At 43.8% G+C, this 14417-nt stretch overlaps 1 long non-coding RNA gene across 1 annotated transcript in view; it reads left to right on the top strand.

Annotated features, from left to right (window-relative positions):
* Window positions 1-12605, top strand: part of LOC123374749 — a 158402-nt gene extending 145797 nt beyond the window's left edge. Inside the window, exons 2-5 of the long non-coding RNA XR_006581183.1 lie at window positions 291-414; window positions 10763-10934; window positions 11554-11693; window positions 12370-12605. This is a non-coding gene — a long non-coding RNA (uncharacterized LOC123374749). The remainder of the gene's footprint in view (window positions 1-290; window positions 415-10762; window positions 10935-11553; window positions 11694-12369) is intronic.
* The last annotated feature ends 1812 nt before the right edge of the window (window positions 12606-14417 follow it).

The raw sequence follows: 14417 nt of genomic DNA, 5'->3' as shown, positions 1-14417 counted from the left end.
CCATCCCAATTAAAAACTCCCAATGTTGGAGGGCCCACACCAGTGCAAGAACGTTCATTTCACACTTGGAGAACTGTTTCTCCACCTCGGTCAGTACTTTCGACCCGTAAGCAACTGGTTTGATTGAAGTACCTGCCTGCTGAAGCAATACAGCACTAATGGCCATGTCCATCGTGGCAAGCTGTAGGTGGAAAGGTTTATTCACTTGGGGGTATGCCAAAGGAGGTGCTGTCATCAGGGCTTGCTTCAATTTAAACACGGACTGCTGTTCTTGTTCCCCCTATCTCTAGAGTTGGTTTTTCCAAAGGAGCATGTATAGCGGCTTGGCGATCTCGGAGTACTGGTGAATAAAGTCTTTCAAGAATCCAACCAACCCCAAGAACGACCGCAGTGTGCTGACATCCATGGGCACAGGTAATTTACCGATTAAGTCTATTTGTGCTGCGTCAGGCTTTCTAACACAGGTAGGGTGCAGGTAAGACAATGTTATTGCCCTCTGGATCCGATGAATCTTGGTCCGTCACCCATACAAACAATATGGCACTTGGCTGCCTCTCGAATGGACAGCAAGAATGTCCATTTTGCACAGTCTATTTATAACCTTGGTGGCATGAAGATTCTGTGGTGGAGCTAATTAGAACTGGTCACCCCACAGTCAGTTACTTTTCACGCGAAACTGGCCATGAAGATGGTGTACCAATATGGAGTCACTGCTGTCCTTCATGACAAATGCCAATTTGAATGTTCAGACTCCATCTTTGATTTGAATCCCCATAACCTTACATCAACTACAAACATAGCAAAACATTCAATAAATCATATGAAACCTTACAGTAAGCATAATCAAACATGAATTCGGGGAAAATTCCCCAACAACATGGAAGTCTGTTGTCACTAGAGCAGGGAATTGAGTCATGGCTTCCTGCATCCCAGGCTAGCTCCTAACCACTGGACCATCCTTCCACATGACCGTAGTGAGTACTGGTAGAAAAATGTTGAGGAGTATTTGCCCATCTGTTGTGCTGAATGTGCAGTCAGATTCAAGTCTGGCCAGGTGAAATGTTGATGTCTTATATTATCTTCAAAATTGAGCTCATGAAACTGAATCTAGAATATAGGGGGGAAAAAACAGAATCTAGCTTTCATGCACCAACACAATAAAATCCCTCCCATGTATAAATGATGTAAATACAAATTTTAATATTTTCATATTTAAAACAATTAAATGGAAATGGTTTAACAAATCATGCATGCCTTGCATAGACCGATAGATAAGTATATACTACAATCTCTCTGTTCCATCAGTTTGACCACCCCTCAGTTTACAATAGTATTTATTATTCATGACCATTAGTTTTTCCCAGTACTGAAGAAAGTGTAGGACTATTAATGCACTCAGCGCTGTCATTTGAGGCTGTTTAATTAGCTCTTCAAGTCAGGGAGGGTCTCTTTGCATTAGGCACTGTTCAAATATATAACAAAGAGTCTAGTGCCTCTAGGCTAGGTGCTACCACAATACACATAACTGATGTTGTTAAAGTGGTGGTCATTTGTGAATGGCATTAACGTGGCATCATGCTAACATGCTGAAGGGATGCTTTTCATAGAATCATAGAAGATTAGGGTTGGAAGAAACCACAGGAGGTCATCTAGTTCAACCCCCTGCTCAAAGCAGCACCAGCCCCAACTAAATGTCATACCTCATTGTTTGCTGGCATTCCTGACATTGCACTGCAGAACCTATACGTGGTTCAGTATGCACCTTCCAGGGCCTTGTCTGCAAACCCTTACATACAAGTAGCCTCATTGATTAGGTTTGCTAGACTTTAGTACAAACAAACATTAAAGCATGTGAGTAGCTTTATGCTCATTGGTACTGCCCTTGAAGTCCCAGGGACCACTCACATGCTTAAAGTTAAGCATGAGCATGTAGGCAGAATGACATTTCAGCATGGGGAGGGACTTGGACCATCCCACTGGGAAAGCAGAAAAGGTTTGGTTAGAAAAAACTCACCTTATGCACATGCATACCCCAAAAGCTCTTCTCTTAAGTATAGTACTGTGCATTTCAAATCTGTGCCATTCTTTTATAATTAGGGGGAAAAAAGTTTTGTGTTTTGGCTCTGGATATGTTATTGAAGGCTGGTATGCTACACTCGGTTTCCTTCAACTTTCTGAAATTACAGTATTTATCTTTTCTAAAGTTGCCACACTCTTGTGTTATGCAAAATGTTTTGTCATTTCACTGGGATGCCATAAATATGCTTGGCTGCTGCATGCAGTCTTATGAATCCCATCTGCTTGTGTTTGTGATCTAACCAGATTTTAATCCATTTAATTTGATGAGTAGTTCTGTTCTTTTTAGTAGGAGGAACTCTGATGTCCCAGTGCTCAGAACTTGTACAGTGGTGCTTTGTAGCTATACCAATCTCACTAGTACAATTTTTAACATAACTGGGGTTGAAATTCACACGTGGGCAGAAGGCTTAAGTGGGCTTACATGTTGGAAAAGATGAGGTCTATACTACAAAGTTTTGCTGATCTAGCTATGTCAGCTAGGAATGTGGGGAAAAGTCACCCCCTCGAGCCAACACAGCTATGCTGACACCCCCTCTCCTCCTGGGTAGATACAACTATGCTAATAGAAGAGCGCATAGCTAATCTCATTTGGCAAGGTGATATAGCTATGCTGGTGCAAGAATCCTATATAGCAGGGGTCGGCAACCTTTCAGTGGTGTGCCGAGTCTTCATTTATTCACTCTGATTTAAGGTTTCGCGTGCCAGTAATACATTTTAACGTTTTTAGAAGGTCTCTTTCTATAAGTCTATAATATATAACTAAACTATTGTTGTATGTAAAGTAAATAAGGTTTTTAAAATGTTTAAGAAGCTTCATTTAAAATTAAATTAAAATGCAGAGCCCCCCGGGCTGGTGGCCAGGACCCAGGCAGTGTGAGTGCCACTGAAAATCAGCTCGCGTGCCGCCTTTGGCACACGTGCCATAGGTTGCCTACCCCTGCTATATAGCTATACTGGCCAAGGCTTTATAGTGTAGACAAGCCCTAAGTCTTGTGCTAGCTCTCTGCACAGGGGTAAATTTCATGCTAGATCTCTTGTATTTCATCCGAGCACATCTCTGTTCTTCATTACAATGCAAGAATTTACTCCTCTTCTTTTTCCATATTCTTTTTTTGTCTTATGGTCTTCCCATGTACTCACTGACAAACTGACATAATGGAATGATCTCATATGTGGTGATGTTACAATTTGGAAACTGTGGAATAACACAAGAAACCAATTTTTTACTTTAAACTTCAAACATAATTTTTACTGAAATAGCCTGCCTTTGGCTTCCTTCCTCTCACAATCTTTTAAACAGTTCAGATTTTTTTTTAATGGTCACCAAGCCCCGTAGTTCAGACACATTTAGAGCATGAGACTTACCGGTTTATGATGTAAGTAGCCTCCAGCAGTCAACTGGATCCAAAGAGCAGTAAGTTCCTCAAGTTTCCTAAAAGTACAAATAGAAAAATATATAGGATTACAGCTCCTATTTTGACTACTCAAGCTTGTGTAAACTAAATTCATGTTAGAGGGTCAATGGAAGTAGCTGTTTGAACTAAGAGTTTCAAGCTACCTACCAAGGCTTTTTGTGCTAGAGATGGTGGCACATTTTACTATTCCTTGCAGCAATCACTGATCGTTTCTAGTTGAGTTTTGTTTTGAAATACAGATCTAACCTAGTTTGTACCAAGCACTGAAAAAGAGTGAAATGAAAGGAATGTTGAAGTTTTGCTTCACAGCATAAATAAATAATAGAGTTTCATGGTACAGTTCTGCTTCATCCAATGTCAAAGTGGATACAGGCTCTGTCCTCCCCTGGTGGTAGCTTGACAAACTCTCTTGGTTACACATTTCTGTAGAATGAAATGGTTCATCTTATTTTTTTATTTCCCATCCCACGTGAGGCTGAGTTTAAATTAGCTGTCTGCTTGCTTGTGGTTTATTCCATTTCAGTGCATACAAAAAGGAAAATAAATGTTGAAATTAAAAACACTCATGTCAATGCACCTCTCTCTCTCTCTCTCTCTCTCTCTCTCTCAATGAAACCAGTAGACGCTATCAGAGACGGGTCGAGTGTAGCTTTACAAATGCTCAGGGCCGCCCAGAGGGGGGGGCAAGAGGGGCAATTTGCCGCAGGCCCTGAGCCCCGCAGGGGCCCCCACAAGAGTTTTTCAGGGGCCCTGGAGCTGGGTCCTTCACTCGCTCCGGGGGCCCCGGAAAACTCTTATGGGGCCCGGGCCCCCGGAGCTTCTTCTGCTTCCCGGCTTCACTGGCAGGGGGTCCTTCCACTCCGGGGCGGAAGGACCCCCCCTGCCGGAGAATTACCGCCGAAGCGGGACCCGCCGCCGAAGTGCAGCCGGGTCTTTGGTGGTAATTCAGCGGCAGCGGGCCCTTCCGTTCCGGGACCCGCCGCCGAATTACCACCAAAGACCCGGCTGCACTTCGGCGGCGGGTCCCGCTTCGGCGGTAATTCGCCGGCGGGGGGTCCCCGCCACGGGTCTTCGGGGCACTTTGGCAGCAGGTCCCAGAATGAAAGGACCCCCCACCGCCGAATTACCGCCGAAGCGGGGGCCCCCCGCTGCCAAAGACCCCAGGCCCCCGGAATCCTCTGGGTGGCCTTGCAAACGCTTTTCAGCTGGTGTTTGTATTTACCTTAATGTCTGGAGTAGTTTGTGTCTATTTCCTATAGGACTTCAGTCATGCACTGAGGGTACGTCTACACTACAAGATTATTCCAATTTTACATAAACCGTTTTTTTAAAACAGATTGTATAAAGTCGAGTGCACGCGGCCACACTAAGCACATTAATTCGGCGGTGTGCGTTCATGTACCGAGGCTAGCGTCGATTTCCGGAGCGTTGCACTGTGGGTAGCTATCCCATAGCTATCCCATAGTTCCCGCAGTCTCCCCCGCCCATTGGAATTCTGGGTTGAGATCCCAGTGCCTGATGGGGCAAAAAACATTGTCGCGGGTGCTTCTGGGTACAGCCTCACCCCTCCCTCCGTGAAAGCAGCAGCAGCCAACTGTTTCGCACCTTTTTTCCTGGGTGAACTGTGCAGACGCCATTGCACAGCAAGCATGGACCCTGCTGAGCTCAAGACAGCAATCATGGACGTTTTAAACACCTCGTGCATTATCGTGCACTCAATGCTGAACCGGGACCTGCAAAGCCAGGCGAGGAGGCGGCGGCTACGGCAGCGCGGCGACGAGAGTGATAAGGACATGGACACAGAATTCTGTCAAACTGCGGGCCCCTGCGCTTTGGAGATCCTGCTGGTAATGGGGCAGGTTCTAGCCATTGAACGCCGATTTTGGGCCCGGGAAACAAGCACAGACTGGTGGGACCGCATAGTTTTGCAGGTCTGGGATGATTCACAGTGGCTGCGAAACTTTCGCATGCGGAAGGGCACTTTCATGGAACTTTGTGATTTGCTTTCCCCTGCCCTGAAGCACTAGAATACAAAGATGAGAGCAGCCCGCACAGTTGAGAAGCGAGTGGCAATAGCCCTCTGGAAGCTTGCAATGCCAGACAGCTACTGGTCAGTCGGGAATCAATTTGGAGTGGGCAAATCTACTGTGGGGGCTGCTGTGATGCAAGTAGCCAAAGCAATCACTAAGCTGCTGCTATGAAAGGTTGTGACTTTGGGAAATGTGCAGGTCATAGTGGATGGCTTTGCTGCAATGGGATTCCCTAACTGTGGTGGGGCGATAGATGGAACCCATATCCCTATCTTGGCACTGGAGCACCAGGGCACCCACTACATAAACCGCAAGCGGTACTTTTCAATGGTGCTGCAAGCACTGGTAGATCACAAGGGACGTTTCACCAACATCCATGTGGGATGGCCAGGAAGGGTTCATGACGCTCGCGTCTTCAGGAACACTACTCTGTTTAAACGGCTGCAGCAAGGGAATTACTTCCCAGACCAGAAAATATCAGTTGGGGATGTTGAAATGCCTGTCGTTATCCTGGGGGACCCAGCCTACCCCTTGATGCCATGGCTCATGAAGCCATACACAGGCAGCCTGGACAGTAGTCAGGAACTGTTCAACTACAGGCTGAGCAAGTGCAGAATGGTGGTAGAATGTGCATTTAGCCGTTTAAAGGCGCGCTGGCGCACATTACTGACTCGCTCAGACCTCAGCCAAACCAATGTCCCCATTGTTATTGCCGCTTGCTGTGTGCTCCACAATCTCTGTGAGAGTAAGGGGGAGACCTTTATGGTGGGGTGGGAGGCTGAGGCAAATCACCTGGCTGCTGATTATGCACAGCCAGACACCAGGGAGATTAGAAGAGCACACCAGGAAGCGGTGCGCATTAGAGAAGCTTTGAAAACCAGTTTCATCACTGGCCAGGGTACGGTGTGACTGCTGTGTTTCTTTCTCCTTGATGAAACCCTCCCCCCCTTGATTGACTCATTCACTGTAAGCCACCACCACCCCCCTTCGATCACAGCTTGCTTTCTAAGGAAATAAAGTCACTCTAGTTTAAAAATCATGTATTCTTTATTACTTAATTATAAAAAGAGGGAGAGAACTGACAAGGTAGCCTGGGTGGGGTTTCAGAGGAGAATAGTAGGGAAGTAAAAGGCAACTATAAAAATTTCATAATTTCATAATAATGAGAGCCTTTTGGTTGGGCTGTTCACTGGGGTGGAGTGGGCGGGTGCACGGAGCCTACCCCCACGAGTTCTTACTCGTCTGGCAGGTGAGGAGGCTAAGGAACATAGTGAGGGGGGAGGGTGGTTATACAGGGGCTGCAGCGGCACTCTGTGATCCTGCTGCCGTTCCTGAAACACCACCATACGCCGGAGCATGTCAGTTTGATCACGCAGCAGCCCCAGAGTTGCATCCCGCCACCGCTGATCTTCCTGCCGCCACCTCTCATCTCGAGCATCTCTCCTCTCACCTCGAGCATCTCTCCTGTCCTCACGTTCGTCCCTCCTGTCCTCACGGTCAATGGCATTTTTCCTGTACTTTGCTACCACGTCCTTCCACTCATTCAGATGCGCTCTTTCATTGCGGGTCACTTCCATGATTTCCGAAAACATTTCTTCTCGCGTCTTTTTTTTCCGCCGCCTTATCTGAGATAGCCTTCGGAATGGAGTAGGAATGCTTGAAAAATTTGCAGTTGCATGAGGGAGGGAAAAAAGGGAGAGAAGTATTTTAAAAGATACATTTTAGAGAACAATGGTCATACTCTTTCACGGTGAACAACACTATTCACCTTACATAGCACATGCGTTTTCACTACAAGGTCGCATTTTGCTTCTTAATATTGAGTGCCTGCAGCTTTGGTGTTACAGATCACAGACGCAGGTCCGGGCATCAGAATTCTGCTTGCATGCAGCCATGGTAAGCCATTGTCTTTCGTCTTCTGCAGCCTTCATCTATCCAGCGCCCTCCTTTCCCAAATAGCAAGCAAAGCCCATTGAGTGCTGCTTCTTTCCTGTTAACATGCAGCAGCAGAAACCACCCCGTGGCTGGTATCATGGAAGATCACTGCTAAACACCCCCCTTTCCACCCCTCCCCAACTGCGTGGCTGGTAGCAGGAAAGATCCCTGCTAGCCAAACGCGGAAAAGCGCAGCGCCAGTCGCGCCCCCCCCCTCCTCCCGCTTGGCTACCTGCAGCGAAGGATTTCTTTTAAGCAACAGGCAAACAGCCCAGTAGGAATGGCCATCTCTGTCCCCTTACTTAAATTCCTGAATTTCAACCAGGTTACCATGAACGATATCACTTTCCTGAGGATAACACAGCGAGATAAAGAACGGATGTTGCTTGAATGCCAGCAATCACCGGGACCATACGCAGCTAGGCTTTGTCATGCAATGATACCAGATTACTTGCTACATGCATGGCTTGGTCAAGTGTCCTACCATGGAGGACGGAATAAAGCAGCGCTGCCCAGAAGTCTTCTGCAAAGGCTTTTGGAGTACCTCCAGGAGAGTTTCATGGAGATGTTCCTGGAGGATTTCCGCTCCATCCCCAGACATGTTAACAGACTTTTCCAGTAACTGTACTGGCCGCGAATGCATCCCAAGTCCTCAGGCCAAATTAATCATTGAAAAACTCTTGCTTTTAAACCATGTCTTATATTTACAAGGTACACTCATCAGAGGTCCCTTCCATGGCTTCATTGTCTGGGATAGTTGCTTGGGAGGGCTGGGAGGGTAATTCCGTCAGGGTGAGAAAAAGCTCCTGGCTGTTGGGGAGAACGGAGTGCTGTGTGCTCTCTACAAGCTCATCCTTATCTTCCCCGTCCGCAGAATCCTCAGCCATGGCTGCGATTACCACCCCCACCTCGGAATCCACGGACAGGGGTGGGGTAGTGGTGGTGGACCCCCCTAGAATTGCATGCAGCTCAGCGTAGAAGCGGCATGTTTTCGGCCCTGGCCTGGACCTTCCATTTGCGTCTTTGGTTTTCTGGTAGGCTTGTCTGAGCTCTTTAACTTTCACATGGCACTGTACTGAGTCCCTGGTGTGGCCTCTCTGCATCATGGCCTTGGAAATTTTTTCAAATGTTTTTTCATTTCGTCTTTTGGAACGGAGTTCTGTTAGCATGGAATCGTCTCCCCATACAGTGATCAGATCCAGTACCTCCCGTGCAGTCCATGCTGGAGCTCTTTTTCGATTCTCAGGAGACTGCATTGTTACCTGTGCTGATGAGCTCTGCGTGGTCACCTGTGCTGATGAGCTCTCCACGCTGGCCAAACAGGAAATGAAATTCAAAAGTTCGTGGGGCTTTTCCTGTCTACCTGGCCAGTGCATCTGAGTTCAGATGGCTTTCCAGAGCGGTCACAATGGTACACTGTGGGATAGCTCCCGGAGGCCAATACCATCGATTTGCGGCCACGCTAACCCTAATCCAACATGGCAATACCGAGTTGAGCGCTACTCCCCTTGTCGGGGAGGAGTACAGATATCGGTATTAAGAGCCCTTTATATCGATATAAAGGGCTTCGTTGTGTGGACGGGTGCAGCATAAAATCGGTTTAACGCTGCTAAATTCAGTATAAACACGTAGTGTGGACCAGGCCTGAGAAGTATTGACTCCAGTGGGAGATTGTTTCCAGATGAGTGGGTGTGCAGAGTGAGTGTGTGTATATGTGTGTTCATGCACACAGGTTTATGTATAATAAGTGAGTGTTTGTATACACATTTGTGTTTATTACATGTATTTTGTTGCATCCACCATGACCTATCTAAGATACCATATGAATTTATTTTTGCTCTTTTCTATTTAAAAGGGATTCCAGACCTCCCTCTAATTCTAATGGTCTTTGCAGAGGGAAGTGATAAGCAATTCCCTCTCCACCTGTGCAGCAGGAACGGTGCAGAGCTGCTTCTGCTGCAATCTTTTTCCTGATGGTCTCGGGGAAAACACACAAAATGCAGCCACTTCCTCTGATAAAATGAAGCAAAATGCATCCTGCTCACCCTCCTGGCCACATAGACAGTTCAGCCAATCTTGGAAACCCAAGCTAATATTGTGTGACTAGGTGGACAATCGCAACTAGCCAACCTAGCTTGAAATGTGCTTAAGTGATGCAGAAATTTGCCACCATTTTTAAAGGCATCCTAATAGGACCCAGCATTATTTAAAAAATCTAAATTTTGTCAAATTACAGCACTCTGCATATCACACTTTTTGTGAACACCAAAACAGGCAGTTTTGATTTTAAAAAATAGCTACTGGTATCCATTCTAGTAATGAGAATAAATCTTTCCAATCAGATAAACTCATTGCGTGTAGTCTATGATCTTAGTCCAGTTCTTAGCTGTAGGTATCATGCTAACTGCTACCCCAATTAGCAAATAGTCCGCACCCTTTGTGACTGATAGAAGAGTGACCAAAGACTGAATGGGCAGGGAATTTGAACTATTTGCTTGCTCTAGAGATGATCTCTCCTGCACAGTTATATGGTGACATGAGGAATCTTGCACTGCAAATGCCTGTATTTTCTGTTATGTCGGTAAATGATAGTCTTCCAGGCTGTCAATCTGGCACGTTTCATAAGGGGCGAATTGATTTATAAACTTATAAAAAAAAATGATTGCTCCTAAACTGAGATTTAAGATGGAATGTTGCCAGGAGAAAAATATATGACCCAAATACATTGTAAATCTATGAAAATGGGGCTTTATAACTCAGCTGCTGATGCATCTAAATCTAAAACAGGAAAGGGAATGAAGTATTAAACTTTCAGTTAACCTATCTCATTTGTTTTTTACTGTGTGACTGGTAATCTGAATACAAAAAAGTTCATAATTCAGATAAAATAAAACAAAAAAGCAGTTTACTGAACTTCAGAAAAACAAAGGACCAGAAACTCAGTTTATGCAAAATGGTGTAGCTCCATTGACTTCAAAAACTAAAACAGATTTTGTGTTTTGCATATTAATTAAATGGCTTCTTTGTGATATACAATGGCAACCAATTTGATCTCGGAGTATACTGGGATATGCTATCACAGAGGGACAAAGGACTATACAGGTGGATCACACATAAATGCATCTGTAAATAAAGTATAAAATGTATTTCAGTGGGATATTATATCTGGTGAAGTACTTACATTGTAACTGAATAAACAGATAACATTCCTGGAAATACATTGGGTTGTTCTCTTTATATTCTGAGTAGAGCTGGTCAAAAAACAGGTAATATTGTTTTGCTAACATTTTCTCCCTTTTTAAGATCAAAGTTTTGAAAATTTTCATCAAGCTCTTTGTGAAGTACCATTCAATGAGACAATTGATACGTTATCCATGGTCATCCATTTCTGGATCACTCAGTCAACTTCATAGGCACGAATCTGACCAGCTTGACCTGTAGCCATTCTCACTCCATTTAATAGATCTATACCAAGGTAAGACACACATTGCTTTGATTTGCATGATTCCGCTTATATTTCACATTGGCCCATCTAAGTGTAGTAACAAATACCGTAATACTTACTGAAGAGTCTCTCTGAATTCATAGATAGGTGGCTCTGATAGTATCATGAGTCGGAGGAACAAAAGAGAAAGAGGTAGGCCAGTGCTGAATTCCCATCTCTGTTCCATACAAAGGCCCTCCTGAAACCTCTTTCTGGCCCCAGCCACTACAAAAAATATATTGTCAGTAGAGATTATGAATTCCTGCACTATGTACCATGTGTATCTACATTTCTATCTGTGTATATTGCAATAAAACAACATGCACAAGGTTATAAAAATAGCCTGGAAGTGATTGACATGCTAATAATGCTCAATCAAGTTAATAATGCTCATGTAACAAGCTCCTGAGAAAATAATATTTTTGGTCAATAATACATTTTTTAGAAAGGAACTGTTTGTTTTTAATTAACCTCATATTTAGCTATTTAGTCATGCCGTGTCTATCAGCCACGGTTAAAAAAAACACATGCTGTCTTCAAGGACTCTGTTGTTGCCTTAAACTTTCATCTCTTCCTTCTTGGCTCTCTTTTCTGCATTCCACCTTGGCAGGTTTGAAAGGATTGGGGCATATCACAGCTTGTCATGTTACTTCCATTCCTGGGCTCATCCTCCATAAGAACAGCATTAGGTGATCCTTGTATGACAGAGCATCCTATTATGTTATGACACTCGGTCAAGGTGAACCTGCTGTAAGTATTTAGAACAATACATTGTTTCCAAAGCTGTCATTCTGCATTTGTTTTGCCATTGGCTGACAGAATTAGATTTTAATCCATTAAGTGTTCCAAAAAAGCTAGTAGTGAGGAATTCTGTGATAAATAAAATAAAACTGAGCAGGACAGGCATTGCTGACAAATTCCTGATGGAGACAAAAGGGTCCAATGGGCTTGAGGCTCCTCTTGAGACCTGATGTTAAGAAGCGGGTGGTTGTTTTTTTGAAAATGGAAAAATGTATAGGCTCATAAGGAAAAAAAAATAGATTTTTAGCTACTAGCCAAGATGAGAAATCTAGCTGAAAGAATTTGAAACAACCATGAGCTGTCATTTTGCCATTCAGTCTCCTAAAACTCACCAATGATTGGATGATTAACGACAGGACTAAGGACTGAAATACTTTACCCTTAAAGATCTATATTTGCATTCTTTGAACATTTCTGATGTTATTCAGATGTGTGTTGTCAAGGGTTCTAACCGCTAGACCACTGCATATGCTATTTGCTGAGTGCCAGAAACAGTGACATTAAGGATATAATGTCCAACATTCACACTGGAATGATCTCATATTCCTCCATTGTGCAGAGAATGGTTATTCCAAGAAACACACTTTGGTCTGTACTTTTTTTTTAAACCTTCCTTTCCTTCTAGATTATGTACTGCATTTGATCAATGGAACCCAGCCATGAATTAAGAAATTTTACTAGACTAAAAATGTTCCTTTCTTCTCATTACCTGTTCGAAGGATAACATGACCTGAGTCTTTCATAAACTCCAGAATTCAACTCCATTTCCTAAAAGAGAAGCAAACGTTCAAAGAAAGAGGTGGAACAATCAACCTAATGCAAATAAACATTCAAACAAAGGCAAATTCAAACATTTAACAGTTCGGCTTTACAGTATTGTACCAATTAAAAGAGAAAATAAATCAAATGCTGAATTCAAAACAGAGCTATTGTATTTTATTTTCATCTGTAGTTTTTCTGATGTTCTAACAGCCCTGCCACCTTTTCATATGTAGAAATTTGGGACATTACTAATAGTGACCTTCTAAAAATTGAATTGAGTGCTGAGATGAGGCGGTAGAAGAAGTGATTGTTCTCCAGGATGAAAGAGCTGCCAAAATGAGATGTCTTCAGCTTTTCAAGACATCTGACACTCTTGCTTTTTGAAAGTTTCTTCCAGTTAAATATATATAGTTCATAGCTTGGTCCAGCATGAACCTGATTCATTTAGCACAAACTTGATGTTGCAGTTAAGCTAAGTCATCAGCACTATAAGAGAGAACTGTAACACAGCCAAAATGCTTCTGAAATAAATGTAGTCCAACTTCACTAATTCTGGGTCACTGAGAATGAAAATGATGCTTAAAATTGTTGATTGGCTCTAGTTTTCAAATTATGCTATTGGGTCAGTATATACGACCCTTGACTTGGGAATAGCAGAGGATAAGTGAGTTATAAAGGGAAGGGATCTCAATTTAAACCAGAAATGACTAAAATACATCTTTGACTGGATCTATGAATAAATCTATGACTGGGTATGGACAGTACTTGCATTTTAGGCAAAACAATGAATGATGCAATCTGAAGCTGGTATTGCGTCATACATGATATGAATTGCATCATGTTATTCCTAGAAGTCATGGATGATGCAATCATAACGAAGCTTACATCACTCTGCTGAACAAATTGCCCTATATCAGCTCTAGAAATCATACAGTGTCGCGCTCTCTTATTTGTCAGTGTTTGATTTTGCAAAGGGACACATTTCTGTTTAGCCAAAGTGAGCAGAGATGCCTCGTACTTGTGTGAACAGTGCAGATAACTTCTGCTATGTTTGTGGTGAAGTGACTTTTGCATCACAAAAGCGCAGTATAACCACTATGGTTAAGAAAGCCTATCACCTTTATTTTGACTGCAAAATTGGAGATCAGGACAAGAGGTGGGCCCCACACATATGCTGCAACACTTGTGCAACAAATCTTCGCCAGTGGTTGAACAGGAAAAGGAAATCTATGCCTTTTGCAGTGCCAATTATTTGGAGAGAGCCAACAGATCATATCAGCAATTGTTACTTCTGCATGGTGCCTCCAGTTGGGAAAGGTGTGTCAAAGAAGAAAAAGTGGACTGTGTATTATCCAAACATTCCATCAGCTATACGCCCAGTACCCCACGGAGAAGGACTGCCGGTTCCTGATGCACCAGAATCATTCTCACTTGAGTCAGATGAGGAAGAGGAAGAGGATGAAACTTCTGGTCCTGAACCATCAATGTCACAGGACCCACATTTTCTCCCATCCTCCTCCTCTGAACCACACCTCATAACACAAGGTGAACTGAATGACCTTGTCTGGGATTTGGAACTACCCAAGAGTAAGGCAGAGCTGTTGGGCTCCAGACTACAGCAGTGGAATCTCCTGGCAGGTGATGTTAGGGTTTCCATGTTCCGTGACCGTCAAAAGGATCTTGTCCCATTCTTCTTCATGGAAGGTGATCTTGTAGCCTGCAACAACATCGATGGTGTGATGGCAACCCTCAACATCGTTCACGATCCAGATGAGTGGAGACTGTTCATTGATTCATCGAAGACGAGTCTTAAAGCTGTTTTACTGCATAATGGCAATGTTTTGCCATCAATTCCAGTTGGTCATGCAGTCCATATGAAGGAAACCTATGACAACATGAAACAACTTTTGA

The sequence above is a fragment of the Mauremys mutica genome, chromosome 7 (assembly GCF_020497125.1).
Source record: "Mauremys mutica isolate MM-2020 ecotype Southern chromosome 7, ASM2049712v1, whole genome shotgun sequence".
Classification (NCBI taxonomy): domain Eukaryota; kingdom Metazoa; phylum Chordata; order Testudines; family Geoemydidae; genus Mauremys; species Mauremys mutica.
This window is presented reverse-complemented; position numbering and strand designations above follow the sequence as displayed.